Source organism: Schistocerca nitens, chromosome 1 (genome assembly GCF_023898315.1).
Source record: "Schistocerca nitens isolate TAMUIC-IGC-003100 chromosome 1, iqSchNite1.1, whole genome shotgun sequence".
Classification (NCBI taxonomy): Eukaryota; Metazoa; Arthropoda; class Insecta; order Orthoptera; family Acrididae; genus Schistocerca; species Schistocerca nitens.
This window is the reverse complement of record NC_064614.1, coordinates 278,290,043-278,307,787: the sequence shown is the minus strand read 5'-3', so window position 1 is coordinate 278,307,787 and position 17,745 is coordinate 278,290,043. Positions and strand designations below refer to the sequence as shown.

At 40.0% G+C, this 17,745-nt stretch overlaps 1 long non-coding RNA gene across 1 annotated transcript; it reads left to right on the top strand.

Annotated features, from left to right (window-relative positions):
* Positions 1-5,363: 5,363 nt before the first annotated feature.
* Positions 5,364-12,819, top strand: LOC126235468 (uncharacterized). Its single transcript, XR_007544795.1, has 2 exons — positions 5,364-5,520; positions 12,710-12,819. It is a non-coding gene; the product is annotated as an uncharacterized LOC126235468 (long non-coding RNA).
* The last annotated feature ends 4,926 nt before the right edge of the window (positions 12,820-17,745 follow it).

Genomic DNA, 17,745 nt, shown 5'->3' with positions numbered 1-17,745 from the left:
AAGAAATGGTACCACCACCAGAAAAGCAGGAACCAGAGAGTGGTAATCTGCCTGGTGGGTATGCAATTCAGGCTATATTAGAGCGTGTGCTAAATTACCAGGCAAAATTTGCGCAACAGCAAGCCGAGCGAGATCGCCAGCAAGCTGAACGAGATCGTCAGCAAGCTGAGCGAGATCGCAGGCTAGAAGAAAATTTACTTGCCCAGCAAGCTGAACGAGATCGTCAGCAAGCGGAGCGAGATCGCAGGCTAGAAGAAAATTTACTTGCCCAGCAAGCCGAGCGAGATCGCCGGCAAGCCGAGCGGGACCAGCAACTTGTGCAATCGTTAGAAAGTATGAAAAGAGAGATAGCAGATATGAAAAAGAATTACGAGTCGATACCTAAGGCCGTGCAGGAGCTGACTGAACAGGTCACCCACCTGCAAGTAGCAAACACTAACATGGTAGATGAAATAGGTGTCTTAGCCAACAGAGTAGAAAAGCTAGAAATAGATTCCACACAGCTTGTAGAGCAGAAGTGGAATGAACAGGCAAATAAAATTGAAACAGAATTTAAATCATGGATAGAAGTGAAGGAGACTGAGATTGACACGAATATTAATTCTAAAGTAGAAGCAGCAATAGCAAATAGAGATTCAGAATCGTTCAGTACCGCCGTAAATAGTCAGGTACAGAACGATGTGCAAACCATTAAACAAATACTCAGTGAGGATATTCCGCAGTGGCAAGTGAATGTTAACAAACGGATATCCGATCTGGAGAAGGGTTTAGCACAAAGCAGGAAACAAGTGGAACAGGAACCTCTGTCGCCAACAGCCCATGGTTTTGGCAACGCACAAACTTATATGCGAGACAACAATGGGGAATCTGTAGTCGATAATGCGAAGAGCTGTAGCTCCGGTTCGGAGCACACAGCATATGTCCCAGCAGCGAACCCATGTAGTTCAAAAATATTAGTGGAAGAAAGTTTAATTAAAAATAGACAATTTCAAACATTTACTACTGAAAGGAAATCAGTACACCCAGTGGTATTTATAAAAAGCTTTAAAAATATCTTACCCAGTGTATGGAACGAAACACAGAAAATACAATACGTAATGTCGTACATTCAAGGTGACGCAGCACTGTGGGCTACAGAAGTAGCAGACAGCTGCAAGACATACGAACAGTTTGAAAGGGCATTTTTATCGAAATATTGGTCGCCGTGTATACAAGAGCGACTAAGAAAAGAGGTATATAATCCCGAACCGTACTCACCCCGTCTTGGGAATTTGAGGCGGTACTTTGAAAAATATATAAACAAAACACGCTACTGGGACGAGCCTATATCACCGAGAGACATAATAAGACTACTCAAATCCCATTTACCAATTCAGATCAAGGAGAAGTTAATACATGTACCAGAAAGCGACATGGAAAACTTCCTGTCGGTCCTAGATTCCATAGATTTGATACAGGAAGATGTAAAATCGGCGTGCGACCATTTGCGGAATAATGGGTCGGGATGTAATCACGACAGAAACAGTAGTGCACAGAACCACAACCATAGAAATGGTGGGGGTGGTAGCAAGCGACAAGAACAATCGCAAAATGGTAGTAACGGTAGAGGCCAAAACGGGTATGGACAACCAAATTATAACAAAAAGCGTCGATTTGACGACAGATACGAATCCGGAATGTCAGGGACCAACCGCTGGAAAAATGCGCGAGGTCAGTGGCAGAGTAATTATAATGATAGTAATCGAAATTGGCAACAGAATCAGTGTAGAAGCCCAGAGCGACAGGCTAGTGACCGGTATGACAACAATAGACCACCACCGCAAAACGCGCCTATTGCGCAGCCGTGGCGGCCTACAAATCAGAACGTACATATAGTGGAGGTCGCGGACAATAGCCGTCCAAGTACCTCCCAAGTAACTAATCCAACAAACTAGAATCGGCCTCGATATGCTCTCCATCGGCGGCCGAGGGATGGAGTGAGAGCAACTCGAGTAATAACGGTAATAGACCTGGGATACGCATGCTGCGATACAACGAAGGTGTCAGTATGGATAAAGATCTGCTGAACGAACCGCACGAATGTAAGAAGGATAATAACGAAAATGTGCAAGCTATTATTGAAGCTAGAATCAATGATGTTGCAGTAAACATAATTATCGACACAGGTGCCTCAGTAAGTGTGATGAGTATGGAGCTATTTAAAGCACTGGGAAAGGGACATAGTATTCCGACCTTCCCGGTTAATAATTGTAAGGTGTCTGGAGCCATTAGTGCACAGAGCCAATCAGTTAAGTACCAGGTGCAGGTGGAGATTTATAAGGAGGGCGAAGCCATAGTGAGCTCGTTCCTCGTGGTTAAAGGATTGAAGGTGGCCTGCATTCTGGGAGTAGATTTTCTCCGTGAGAGGGACGCATTGATCGACCTCTCCGTGGGGAAACTAAGCATAATTAATAGGGGTAGAAGGATTGAATTATCTATGATGAAATCGAAGGAGGTACTTGTGCCGTGCTGTAATCGAATCGATATCAAAGGTAGGAACCCTTGGGTACTACACATCGATGATTTTTCACATGCAACAGACCTCTATTAACCGAACTTAGAGGATCAAAATTTCGAAACAAATGTTGAGGCATTTCAGACTAAAGTGCACAAATCGGAAGGTTTAAATGATACGCAAAAGCAACAGTTGACGCAGCTGCTATCGGAATATACTATGGTATTTACCGACCGTCCAGGAATAGTCAAAGGGTACCACTATCACATAGAGGTGATACCCCATAATACATACTGTCGCGCAACCTACTCCATCCCTTGGTCGAGGAGGGAATTAGTAGCTATTTGTTAGCACATTCCCATACGGGGAAGATCAAAGGATTATATCCACGTAAAGACGTGAAGTTATTTATTCAGTGACACATAATATATAAAGAGTAATAGGTGTAAAAAGATTTTAATTGTGTTTTAGAATATAAGTGTGTTAGTATTTAGAAAGAAATTTGTGTGTAATGAAGTTGGGAGGAAGTGGAATCAGAAAGTGAGCAATAGCTTACACAGGACAGATTTTGTTTACAGACAATTAGTCATTAAGATATTATGTGCTTATTAAAAAATGAACAATTTTCTTGTTGTATAAAGGATTAATGTCTTGAACCATTTTCTATGTGTAGTGTGTAAGTGCAATTAATGATGCAATCTTATAGAGTAAGGGAATTGCTGTAATTGTATTAGTATAAGAAACCCTGAGAGAGAGAGTCTTTACTAGCCAGACATTGACTTTGCAATATGCAACAATGATGTAATGTGATGTTGGCTGCCAGTAGTGATTTGAGAACGACACTGGAGCAGAACCTAATTAAAAACGAGCCCGTTCCGTGGAAACTCCGTTCTGTATGTAGCAATGCTTCAATTGAAGCCTGTGTACTTGGTACACGACCTTGAATATTCATTACGCGATACGCGAGTTAAGTCAGACAATGCAGAACCTACACTGTAGTCATATAGGAAAAATCATTAAAAATAATGTTATTGCTGAACGAAGTATTTATTGAACAATATGCCCGAGTCAAGCTGTCATGCACATGGTAAAATCTGTTTGATAGATGGGTGATAATCAGGCAAGCTACACTAAGAAAAAAAAAATATGTATAAAAAAAAAAAAAAAAAAAAAAATTCACACACCGTTAAAAAAAAATTTACAAAAGGGCCAAATACGCCTAGCAACAATATGAAGAGTATGTTGTGATAAAGTGAAAACAAATAAATGCTATGTAAATCAGAGTGACTATGCAAAGAACAGTTAAAAGGTGTTAAAAAATAAACTGTGTGCATAAACACTTAAGGACAGGACGGAATATTGTGTGTAGTAGGGACAGAAAATGACTGTTGTATCTGCACCAATATATACGTCGATAAATCTAGTGTTGAGTGATAGACTGTCCTAGTGCAGCGCTCAACGAACAATAGACAGTGTATAAAAACAGTAGTTATTGAACCGTTCGGAGACGATTTACACAAACATCGCTCAACGGAGACATGTAGTATGAGTGTAACGAACCATTTTCGCGTGTTGAAAGACGCTCTGGCAGTGCATCAACCGTGGAAGTGAGTGAAAACGTGTAGTACAATGTGCGTGTGACGAACTCTGAATACCAGTGTCACGATGCCACAAAAAACCTGTTATCACGCCAAAACATCCTGTGCATACCAGTGAAGCGACGGCTTACTGAACAATAAACGCTTTTAACAAATTGCCTCTTCTTCCACAGCTAGTAATCTGTGTCCTTAAAGACAGTACACCGTTGTGGAATGTTTGTTTCATGCGCCACGACGGGGAGCCATGCGGAGTAGCAGAGACGAGTGCCGTGCCGCCATCCAGCCGGTTGCGGTAAACCACTGCCACTCGCCGACAACAGCGAATGGTTCAGCGCGGTTCGCGACTGCTTGGGCGCCACGCTAGCACGACCTCACTGTTATTGAGAGCCGGTCGTCGAACCCAGCGGCCGTCGGTACGCGGCGTTCCAGACGACGCTACTCAACAATTGCTTCACGCCGCCAGCTCCATACCACATTGTTGTCATTCAAATGAACTATTAACTATATGTATAATGTGCTAACATGAATGGTGTTTAATGGACACGCAATGACGTGATAAACATTTTTTTTTTTTGTTGTTATCCAACACGAACTCACAATATTCATGGATTTAGTGATGTATCGATCTAATATGTTTGCGTCATGTTAATGAAAGATACTCGCACGAATGCTAGACATTTTAAACCAACTGTCGCGAGTAAGTGCAAAGACGGTTCATTATACTATTGTAAAAATGTGTAATAAGTGACTTTCATAACAATCCAGAATACAAGTAGTAGATTGATAACAAAGAGACTAAAAGTGTAGCATGCTATCACAAATAGCCCTTGTTATATGTGGACATTGAATAGAGTCTAAACTTTTCGTGAGATGACCATGGCTCCGGCGCAGTTTTCCCAGGTTTTCTGATCGCACGTAGCCCGAATGGGGGAGCCAAATAAATGTAATGACCCTGGGACTAGGTTGACGGTCACCTCGCTAAGTGTAAGAACAGTACACGAAGTGTAATTAAACCTACAGTGTAAAAGAACTGAGTAGTGTAAAGTGAATGTTCCAACCAAAGTAATAAACCATAAACAAGACAGATGTTAGTGGCAGCATATTGCCGAACATTTTCATCGTTAGTCAAATGCTGCCAGGGGGCAGTGTAACGTCTTGTAATAAACAAAGACAATATATTATGTAATAATTAAAATATTAGATGTGTCATATTGTGTCATTAGGTAAAATTATGTATTATTTTCTTTATTTTTATTTTTGAGAACGTCTGTGTCGGCGAGTAATAAGACCGACACAGAAGATAAATGTTGTACAAAGATCACCAAATGAATTTGTATATAAGGCATGATGTAAAGCAATGTCTCTGTTCTTCTTAATCTGAAAGCTGCGAGATAAAGATCTCCTGTTGTTGTCGTAGAGAGCGCGAAGGTAGCATTCTTTTGTCGAGATGGTGAATTGGACGCCATTGCGCGTGAATGTACACAGGTCTGTAATTATTAAGATATTTAAATGTTTAAATAGAGTTGTTTAAATGAAAACTTGTATTACTTAAATGTTAAAGTGTGCCTGCCTATTATCCCATCCTGTTAAGATATTTTTCAGCCATATAAAAATATTATCTGTGGAGCTGAGCTGTGTGGAGAAAGAAGAGCCGCTGCCGCGGCGTATTTAAACGACTTACAATATAGTCGAGTATACCGCAAGGAAGCGGTAAAATAATAGTAAAAAATAATATTATTTCTTTTAGCTCCCAGGCTGGCAGTGAAGATCAGCAGATTTTATGATGTGTTGCAGGTTGACGCGGGCTGCTGATAGGATATAATTTTCAGTGCAAATAATTTTATGTACCTAGAGAATCTGATAGGAAACTTGCTGTGCTCCGTTCTGATCTGGCTAAATTTTATAGTGAATACGTAATTTTCTTTAATGAGATTCTCATGTTCTTGGGCTAGCCGTGGTATGAAATAGCATTTTAGTAAGAAATAAAATCCACTGCAAACTTGTATTTGTGAACGATCGTACGAACTGTAACATCAGTGATCATAGGACATTAATTTCAACTTTGAATAATTACGACGTAGGAAAGATATATTGATACTTAGCATGAGTTGCAGTTACTAAAAAATCGTTCTTTAAATTGTAGGCCAGATTCAGAACAATAATACTTCCATCATTTTATTTTGCTAAAAAAGGTAACGATGATAAAGCAATTAAAAGCACAGCATTGTTAAAAGAATTTCACGTCACTCTTTCCATATATGCGTTGTTACGCCAATAATAATAATTAAAAATAATTAAATAAACCAGAAGGAGCAAAAACAATTTTTATAAAAGCAACAATTAATGAAAGGGCAGTCAGCAACAGCTATAACAGTTTTTTTTTTAAGAGTAAGACGTGAAACTGGCGCCCAAAAACGCGGGGCCCGAATTTGCAGTGGCCACAATTATAAAATTTTATGTATTTTCTTTCAGTGTCTATTGTTATGTAGGTGTATATGTATATGTATTTAGTGTTAAATGTATGTATATCATGATCTATGCTATGTATTAATGAAGGTTCAAACACTCTTTCATGACAAAACGTACTACTGCAAGCGAGTTTGAGAAGACGATCCTGATTGTACTGAGAAGCTCTAACGACTACGTAATCCGGGGGCAGCCGAACCCCGAGATAATAGAAACTAAAGGTAAGACTACAGTGTAGTTGTCCTGTTTGTAGAAGTTGAGCTCCAGTGAAGTAATCTCATATCGCTAGTGGTGTGCATACTGTACGTAGTTTGATGTTAGTAATTGTGACAGGACAAAGTTGATGTAGATAGTAATTTTTAGTGTGCAGTGTAGTGTATATAAAGTGATGTATTTTGTGTGAAAGGGGAAAAACTGTTAGATTTTGTGTTTTAGTAAGCAATTTAGGAATATGGTTAAGTTGCGTAGTCAACGTCCAAGCAATATGGATACTGAAGAACAACAATTAGCTAGTGAAGGAAATGTGGAACCGGGTGCCTCAAGTAGTACTAGTACGCTCTTTGAAGATATAACAGGCGAAATTGTGGGGGCAGGGGCACAGGAAGTAGTGCCACCGCCCACTAGTCATCAAGTCGATGTAGATAAAGAAATTGTACCACCACCAGAAAAGCAGGAACCAGAGAGTGGTAATCTGCCTGGTGGGTATGCAATTCAGGCTATATTAGAGCGTGTGCTAAATTACCAGGCAAAATTTGCGCAACAGCAAGCCGAGCGAGAGCGCCAGCAAGCTGAACGAGATCGTCAGCAAGCTGAGCGAGATCGCAGGCTAGAAGAAAATTTACTTGCCCAGCAAGCGGAGCGAGATCGCAGGCTAGAAGAAAATTTACTTGCCCAGCAAGCCGAGCGAGATCGCCAGCAAGCCGAGCGAGATCGCCAGCAAGCCGAGCGGGACCAGCAACTTGTGCAATCGTTAGAAAATATGAAAAAAGAGATAGCAGATATGAAAAAGAATTACGAGTCGATACCTAAGGCCGTGCAGGAGCTGACTGAACAGGTCACCCACCTGCAAGTAGCAAACACTAACATGGTAGATGAAATAGGTGTCTTAGCCAACAGAGTAGAAAAGCTAGAAATAGATTCCACACAGCTTGTAGAGCAGAAGTGGAATGAACAGGCAAATAAAATTGAAACAGAATTTAAATCATGGATAGAAGTGAAGGAGACTGAGATTGACACGAATATTAATTCTAAAGTAGAAGCAGCAATAGCAAATAGAGATTCAGAATCGTTCAGTACCGCCGTAAATAGTCAGGTACAGAACGATGTGCAAACCATTAAACAAATACTCAGTGAGGATATTCCGCAGTGGCAAGTGAATGTTAACAAACGGATATCCGATCTGGAGAAGGGTTTAGCACAAACCAGGAAACAAGTGGAACAGGAACCTCTGTCGCCAACAGCCCATGGCTTTGGCAACGCACAAACTTATATGCGATACAACAATGGGGAATCTGTAGTCGATAATGCGAAGAGCTGTAGCTCCGGTTCGGAGCACACAGCATATGTCCCAGCAGCAAACCCATGTAGTTCAAAAATATTAGTGGAAGAAAGTTTAATTAAAAATAGACAATTTCAAACATTTACTACTGAAAGGAAATCAGTACACCCAGTGGTATTTATAAAAAGCTTTAAAAATATCTTACCCAGTGTATGGAACGAAACACAGAAAATACAATACGTAATGTCGTACATTCAAGGTGACGCAGCACTGTGGGCTACAGAAGTAGCAGACAGCTGCAAGACATACGAACAGTTTGAAAGGGCATTTTTATCGAAATATTGGTCGCCGTGTATACAAGAGCGACTAAGAAAAGAGGTATATAATCCCGAACCGTACTCACCCCGTCTTGGGAATTTGAGGCGGTACTTTGAAAAATATATAAACAAAACACGCTACTGGGACGAGCCTATATCACCGAGAGACATAATAAGACTACTCAAATCCCATTTACCAATTCAGATCAAGGAGAAGTTAATACATGTACCAGAAAGCGACATGGAAAACTTCCTGTCGGTCCTAGATTCCATAGATTTGATACAGGAAGATGTAAAATCGGCGTGCGACCATTTGCGGAATAATGGGTCAGGATGTAATCACGACAGAAACAGTAGTGCACAGAACCACAACCATAGAAATGGTGGGGGTGGTAGCAAGCGACAAGAACAATCGCAAAATGGTAGTAACGGTAGAGGCCAAAACGGGTATGGACAACCAAATTATAACAAAAAGCGTCGATTTGACGACAGATACGAATCCGGAATGTCAGGGACCAACCGCTGGAAAAATGCGCGAGGTCAGTGGCAGAGTAATTATAATGATAGTAATCGAAATTGGCAACAGAATCAGTGTAGAAGCCCAGAGCGACAGGCTAGTGACCGGTATGACAACAATAGACCACCACCGCAAAACGCGCCTATTGCGCAGCCGTGGCGGCCTACCAATCAGAACGTACATATAGTGGAGGTCGCGGACAATAGCCGTCCAAGTACCTCCCAAGTAACTAATCCAACAAACTAGAATCGGCCTCGATATGCTCTCCATCGACGGCCGAGGGATGGAGTGAGAGCAACTCGAGTAATAACAGTAATAGACCTGGGATACGCATGCTGCGATACAACGAAGGTGTCAGTATGGATAAAGATCTGCTGAACGAACCGCACGAATGTAAGAAGGATAATAACGAAAATGTGCAAGCTATTATTGAAGCTAGAATCAATGATGTTGCAGTAAACATAATTATCGACACAGGTGCCTCAGTAAGTGTGATGAGTATGGAGCTATTTAAAGCACTGGGAAAGGGACATAGTATTCCGACCTTCCCGGTTAATAATTGTAAGGTGTCTGGAGCCATTAGTGCACAGAGCCAATCAGTTAAGTACCAGGTGCAGGTGGAGATTTATAAGGAGGGCGAAGCCATAGTGAGCTCGTTCCTCGTGGTTAAAGGATTGAAGGTGGCCTGCATTCTGGGAGTAGATTTTCTCCATGAGAGGGACGCATTGATCGACCTCTCCGTGGGGAAACTAAGCATAATTAATAGGGGTAGAAGGATTGAATTATCTATGATGAAATCGAAGGAGGTACTTGTGCCGTGCTGTAATCGAATCGATATCAAAGGTAGGAACCCTTGGGTACTACACATCGATGATTTTTCACATGCAACAGACCTCTATTACCCGAACTTAGAGGATCAAAATTTCGAAACAAATGTTGAGGCATTTCAGACTAAAGTGCACGAATCGGAAGGTTTAAATGATACGCAAAAGCAACAGTTGACGCAGCTGCTATCGGAATATACTATGGTATTTACCGACCGTCCAGGAATAGTCAAAGGGTACCACTATCACATAGAGGTGATACCCCATAATACATACTGTCGCGCAACCTACTCCATCCCTTGGTCGAGGAGGGAATTAGTAGCTATTTGTTAGCACATCCCCATACGGGGAAGATCAAAGGATTATATCCACGTAAAGACGTGAAGTTATTTATTCAGTGACACAAAATATATAAAGAGTAATAGGTGTAAAAAGATTTTAATTGTGTTTTAGAATATAAGTGTGTTAGTATTTAGAAAGAAATTTGTGTGTAATGAAGTAGGGAGGAAGTGGAATCAGAAAGTGAGCAATAGCTTACACAGGAAGATTTTGTTTACAGACAATTAGTCATTAAGATATTATGTGCTTAGTAAAAAATGAACAATTTTCTTGTTGTATAAAGGATTAATTTCTTGAACCATTTTCTATGTGTAGTGTGTAAGTGCAATCAATGATGCAATCTTATAGAGTAAGGGAATTGATGTAATTGTATTAGGATAAGAAACCCTGAGAGAGAGAGTCTTTACTAGCCAGACATTGACTTTGCGATATGCAACAATGATGTAATGTGACGTTGGCTGCCAGTAGTGATTTGAGAACGACACTGGAGCAGAACCTAATTAAAAACGAGCCCGTTCCGTGGAAACTCCGTTCTGTATGTAGCAATGCTTCAATTGAAGCCTGTGTACTTGGTACACGACCTTGAATATTCATTACGCGATACGCGAGTTAAGTCAGACAATGCGGAACCTACACTGTAGTCATATAGGAAAAATCATTAAAAATAATGTTATTGCTGAACGAAGTATTTATTGAACAATATGCCCGAGTCAAGCTGTCATGCACATGGTAAAATCTGTTTGATAGATGGGTGATAATCAGGCAAGCTACACTAAGAAAAAAAAAAAAATATGTATAAAAAAAAAAAAAATTCACACACCGTTAAAAAAAATTTACAAAAGGGCCAAATACGCCTAGCAACAATATGAAGAGTATGTTGTGATAAAGTGAAAACAAATAAATGCTATGTAAATCAGAGTGACTATGCAAAGAACAGTTAAAGGGTGTTAAAAAATAAACTGTGTGCATAAACACTTAAGGACAGGACGGAATATTGTGTGTAGTAGGGACAGAAAATGACTGTTGTATCTGCACCAATATATACGTCGATAAATCTAGTGTTGAGTGATAGACTGTCCTAGTGCAGCGCTCAACGAACAATAGACAGTGTATAAAAACAGTAGTTATTGATCCGTTCGGAGACGATTTACACAAACATCGCTCAACGGAGACATGTGGTATGAGTGTAACGAACCATTTTCGCGTGTTGAAAGACGCTCTGGCAGTGCATCAACCGTGGAAGTGAGTGAAAACGTGTAGTACAATGTGCGTGTGACGAACTCTGAATACCAGTGTCACGATGCCACAAAAAACCTGTTATCACGCCAAAACATCCTGTGCATACCAGTGAAGCGACGGCTTACTGAACAATAAACGCTTTTAACAAATTGCCTCTTCTTCCACAGCTAGTAATCTGTGTCCTTAAAGACAGTACACCGTTGTGGAATGTTTGTTTCATGCGCCACGACGGGGAGCCATGCGGAGAAGCAGAGACGAGTGCCGTGCCGCCATCCAGCCGGTTGCGGTAAACCACTGCCACTCGCCGACAACAGCGAATGGTTCAGCGCGGTTCGCGACTGCTTGGGCGCCACGCTAGCACGACCTCACTGTTATTGAGAGCCGGTCGTCGAACCCAGCGGCCGTCGGTACGCGGCGTTCCAGACGACGCTACTCAACAATTGCTTCGCGCCGCCAGCTCCATACCACATTGTTGTCATTCAAATGAACTATTAACTATATGTATAATGTGCTAACATGAATGGTGTTTAATGGACACGCAATGACGTGATAAACATTTTTTGTTGTTATCCAACACGAACTCACAATATTCATGGATTTAGTGATGTATCGATCTAATATGTTTGCGTCATGTTAATGAAAGGTACTCGCACGAATGATAGACATTTTAAACCAACTGTCGCGAGTAAGTGCAAAGACGGTTCATTATACTATTGTAAAAATGTGTAATAAGTGACTTTCATAACAGTCCAGAATACAAGTAGTATATCGATAACAAAGAGACTAAAAGTGTAGCATGCTATCACAAATAGCCTTTGTTATATGTGGACATTGAATAGAGTCTAAACTTTTCGTGAGATGACCATGGCTCCGGCGCAGTTTTCCCAGGTTTTCTGATCGCACGTAGCCCGAATGGGGGAGCCAAATAAATGTAATGACCCTGGGACTAGGTTGACGGTCACCTCGCAAAGTGTAAGAACAGTATACGAAGTGTAATTAAACCTACAGTGTAAAAGAACTGAGTAGTGTAAAGTGAATGTTCCAACCAAAGTAATAAACCATAAACAAGACAGACGTTAGTGGCAGCATATTGCCGAACATTTTCATCGTTAGTCAAATGCTGCCAGGGGGCAGTGTAACGTCTTGTAATAAACAAAGACAATATATTATGTAATAATTAAAATATTAGATGTGTCATATTGTGTCATTATGTAAAATTATGTATTATTTTCTTTATTTTTTATTTTTGAGAACGTCTGTGTCGGCGAGTAATAAGACCGACACAGAAGATAAATGTTGTACAAAGATCACCAAATGAATTTGTATATAAGGCATGATGTAAAGCAATGTCTCTGTTCTTCTTAGTCTAGAAGCTGCGAGATAAAGATCTCCTGTTATTGTCGTAGAGAGCGTGAAGGTAGCATTCTTTTGTCGAGATTGTGAATTGGACGCCATTGCGCGTGAATGTACACAGGTCTGTAATTATTAAGATATTTAAATGTTTAAATAGAGTTGTTTAAATGAAAACTTGTATTACTTAAATGTTAAAGTGTGCCTGCCTATTATCCCATCCTGTTAAGATATTTTTCAGCCATATAAAAATATTATCTGTGGAGCTGAGCTGTGTGGAGAAAGAAGAGCCGCTGCCGCGGCGTATTTAAACGACTTACAATATAGTCGAGTATACCGCAAGGAAGCGGTAAAATAATAGTAAAAAATAATATTATTTCTTTTAGCTCCCAGGCTGGCAGTGAAGATCAGCAGATTTTATGATGTGTTGCAGGTTGACGCGGGCTGCTGATAGGATATAATTTTCAGTGCAAATAATTTTATGTACCTAAAGAATCTGATAGGAAACTTGCTGTGCTCCGTTCTGATCTGGCTAAATTTTATAGTGAATACGTAATTTTCTTTAATGAGAGTCTCATGTTCTTGGGCTAGCCGTGGTATGAAATAGCATTTAGTAAGAAATAAAATCCACTGCAAACTTGTATTCGTGAACGATCGTACGAACTGTAACATCAGTGATCATAGGACATTAATTTCAACTTTGAATAATTACGAAGTAGGAAAGATATATTGATACTTAGCATGAGTTGCAGTTACTAAAAAATCGTTCTTTAAATTGTAGGCCAGATTCAGAACAATAATACTTCCATCATTTTATTTTGCTAAAAAAAAGGTAACGATGATAAAGCAATTAAAAGCACAGCATTGTTAAAAGAATTTCACGTCACTCTTTCCATATATGCGTTGTTACGCCAATAATAATTAAAAATAATTAAATAAACCAGAAGAAGGAGCAAAAACATTTTTATAAAAGCAACAATTAACGAAAGGGAAATCGGCAACAGCTAAACAGATATAGTTTTTTTTAAGAGAGAGACGTGAAACATTACATAACTTCTTTAATGCAGAAAAAGTGAACTATGTTTGCTGACAGAATATAAATAGATATTATTTTACATGGATATGAAACAAAACAGAGTATTTCGTTCTTTCCATTATACAGTGAGGATGAGTAGAAGGCATTTACTAATTATCGAAGATGCTGATGATATATATCTATTTAACACGTAAAATAGCTAGCTTTTAAAGTTTTTAGTTTTGCTGACAGAAAATATAAGTGAAATATGAAGTAGGTGGACAAACGCAAGTAAATGCAGTAATTGATACACATGGGAACACGTTATGAACTCCGTTACTTCATGCTTTACGATGGCAGATAATACGAATACATCATTATGAGTTGAAAGTAAAATGAAGTGGTGAAGTTGATCCATGTTCATTGTATGTGCAGTTAATGATTTCGAGGGAGCTTTGTCCTAGGTGAATTTCAATATGCTTTGATTGCTGTTATTGAAACCATAACCTTTGTTATTCAAGAACATTTACTATGGCTGTAGCGTGGAAAACTTTGAGATTGAACCTATTAATGTTAGCAGCCGGGCGAGTGGAAGGCGTTGTGTGCGCAACGTGTGTGCTTACTTTCCTTGCAGGCTGAATGCGTCGACTTTTAGCGACATTTGGTGCTGGCGAGGCGCGGTTAGGACCCGTGACTGCGACGGCTGCTGGCACTGGCGGATTCGCATTTCTGGTTCCAATTACGGCGATTATTCCTGCTGCGGTTACTCAGCTACAGGACTCCAGTAACAGAGTTGGACTGTCGCTCTCTGGTAACGCATGGCGTTGCCGGTCTGACAATTACACTGCGAGTTAGTCTACAATGATTTAAATACAGCTTTCCCGTAACAATTAAGCTATAATTAGAAATAAGGAAATGCTCGTGAAGCAGTTCAAAAGTTCGAACTCATTATTTTTCATTCACGTTTCTCGATTTCACAGCTTACTTTACTTCGAATTCTGCTTTAACTCGTTTCCATCCCGTTTCCTTTTATCTTCTCGGGTTCATGTATTTTATAGCAGAAACCCAATTCAAAATGTGCTCTGAGATGTGATGTCACATTGCAACAAGAGTTATCAGTCTTGTTCCGTTTCGAGTATGTTAGCAATTTCGTTTTGTTATTTCTGCATGAAATAAATTTTACACAAGTTTCTTAGTATTTTTTTTCTACGTATTGAAACAGTATAAACAGTACAATATCTATGTTAGAGACTACCAGCAGGTCTAAAGCAGGATGAGCGGATTAGATGCGGCGTGTAACATGACGTATCACTACATCTTGTCATTTTATAAACCAGTAAACTTCTGAAGGATTCTAAACTCTAGTTAATGTTGATGGAGCTCACTCGGCAGGATGAAGTCATCATTTTCACAGAGCTAGTACAACGAAATAAGTGTTTCAGCACTGTAGTAATTTTTCTACTGTGAATTTTAACAGGTAAGGCCATCTACTTAGTTTATTATTAAATCCACACAAATTATAAAAATTTTTGTATGTTCCACATCACCTTGTAAACCACTGGACATATTTCAACCAAACTTTGTACACTATCATTTACTTTCTGGAAAGAATCACTATATCACTACGGGGCTAATAACCACCAATTTATCATAAGGGGGGGGGGGGTGGAAAAGCAATGTGTAAGTAGGCTGTTTAGGTTTTCTTATTGGTAACGCCACGTAGCGCTCTGTACGAAAACCACTGCCTGTGCTGTGTGCAGTCTGTGGCTAGTTTGCATTGTTGTCTGCCATTGTAGTGTTTGGCAGCCGGATGTTAACAGCGCGTAGCGTTGCGCAGTTGGAGGTGAGCCGCCAGCAGTGGTGGGTGTGGGGAGAGAGATGGCGGAATTTTGAGAGCGGACGATCTGGACGTGTCTCATTAAGAAAGAGTAAATTTGTAAGACTGGATATCATGAACTGATATATATAATATGACTTTTGAACAATATTAAGGTAAATACATTGTTTGTTCTCTATCAAAATCTTTCGTTTGCTAACTGTGCGTATCAGTAGTTAGTGGCTTCAGTAGTTTGAATCTTTTATTTAGCTGGCAGTAGTGGCGCTCGCTGTATTGCTGTAGTTCGAGTAACGAAGATTTTTGTGAGGTAAGTGATTTGTGAAACGTATAGCTTAATGTTAGTCAGGGCCATTCTTTTGTAGGGATTTTTGAAAGTCAGATTGCGTTGCGCTAAAAATATTGTGTGCCAGTTGAAGCACAGTCATGTATAATTGTTCAAAGGGGACGTTTCAAATGTTGCTCGCGACGCGAGAATACCCATACTTTAGGTACCTAGTATTTGAGAATGATAGCGGTTGGAGACTTGCAACAAATTTTGCACATAACCTCGGACACATACAGAACTTTCTCTCTTCTCTCGCTGACGACCCTCACAAAATCATAAAAAGGAAAAAGGTTACCACACTTTCACTGTTCATGCAGTAAAACTGCTACATGAAGCATGACGTTTTAATTTATTTAGTACTAACTGTATTCGTAACAAATTTTTCAGATAGTAATCACATATACCACTGATCGTACCACAAAAATTACGTCATTGTATAACACTTAGTTCAAGAGATACGACGTCATAAACCATGAATGCGTGAAAAACTACCGCTTTCTGCAAGACTTATTACTTCAATGTTATGAACTCTGGGTGTTGTGTGATGTCCTTAGGTTAGGTTTAAGTAGTTCTAAGTTCTAGGGGACTGATGACCATAAATGTTAAGTCCCATGGTGCTCAGAGCCATTTGAACCATTATGAACTCTGTTCTCAGGGCTTTCGCTGACAGTATTCGTATTTGCCTCTGAATGTACCTACAAAAATATCATTGTACGACAGAGTTCAGGACATATGGCATCAAATACTGAGATGCGTGAGAAACTGACGCATCATGTAGGATGTTTTAATTTACTACGTCTTTACTAGTAATTCTATCCATAATATATTTTACAGACAGAAGGCATACATATCAGTGGATGCACCTGCAGATTTACATTGCCATCTATATCATTGTACGGCATATATTTCAGGAGATACAGTCTCATAAACTTTACGCTGTATGAAAATGAAGCTGCAGGCGAATTTAACTAAAGATACAGGTGAAAGATGTGCTTAAAGACACGTAAAATTAAGTAAACAAGTGAAATATAATTGAAAGGCGCGTATGCGAGTGAAGCCAAGGGTAACAAGCTCATCCTAGACCCCTAGAACTCTTTCATTCAAATTTTGTGCACATATTGGTTACAATATGGAAAAAAATACTAAATAAATATGAACCACCAGCCTCCTATTGGGGCGAGTGTAATAACGCGGAGATGGAAGGAAGGATCGAGAAGGTGGGAGTAGGAGATAGGCAAAAATAGGAGGTGGAGGAGATAGAGATAGTGGGAAATGGGCAGAGAGTGGAGAGGAGATGGACAGACAAAGGTAAGAGCAGGGAATGGCAAGAAAGTAGGAGGAAGAGACACAGCGATGTGGGAGGAGATGAACAGACACGTGTGGAGGAGACAATGGGCACAAGAAAGAGGTAGAAATGGATGGGGAGAGGGGGAGGACAAGTTGGACAGGGAGGGGGGAGGAGGAGACTGACATAAAGAGGGGGAGGAGGGGAAGGAATTAGAAGTATGAAGAGATGTAATTAGAGGGGACAACAGGAGATGGACAGAGAAAGAGGGGGAAGAATAGGTGAGCAGAGAGAGGAGGGAGGAGGAGGATGTTGATAGGCGATTGTAATAAATGAATACAGAGGCAATTCTGGGGATACTCAGCTGGGAATACTTTAAATCTAGACAAAATTTAATAGAATGAACTGGATACTTATCATTTGTAACGTATTTAGTCAACCAACGCATTCAAGTATATGATGCACAATGATTAAGTGGGTTGGATGAATCTAGAGTATTATAGGTTAATTTTTGTGATAATTATACGGTTGCCAATAGTAACAGATGTAGAAAACAGAGAAAAACAACGTTCTACAATAGTGACGAGTACTTCTTATAAAGTGGTGTAGAAAATTAGAGAAGAGAAAAGGGAGGTGAAATA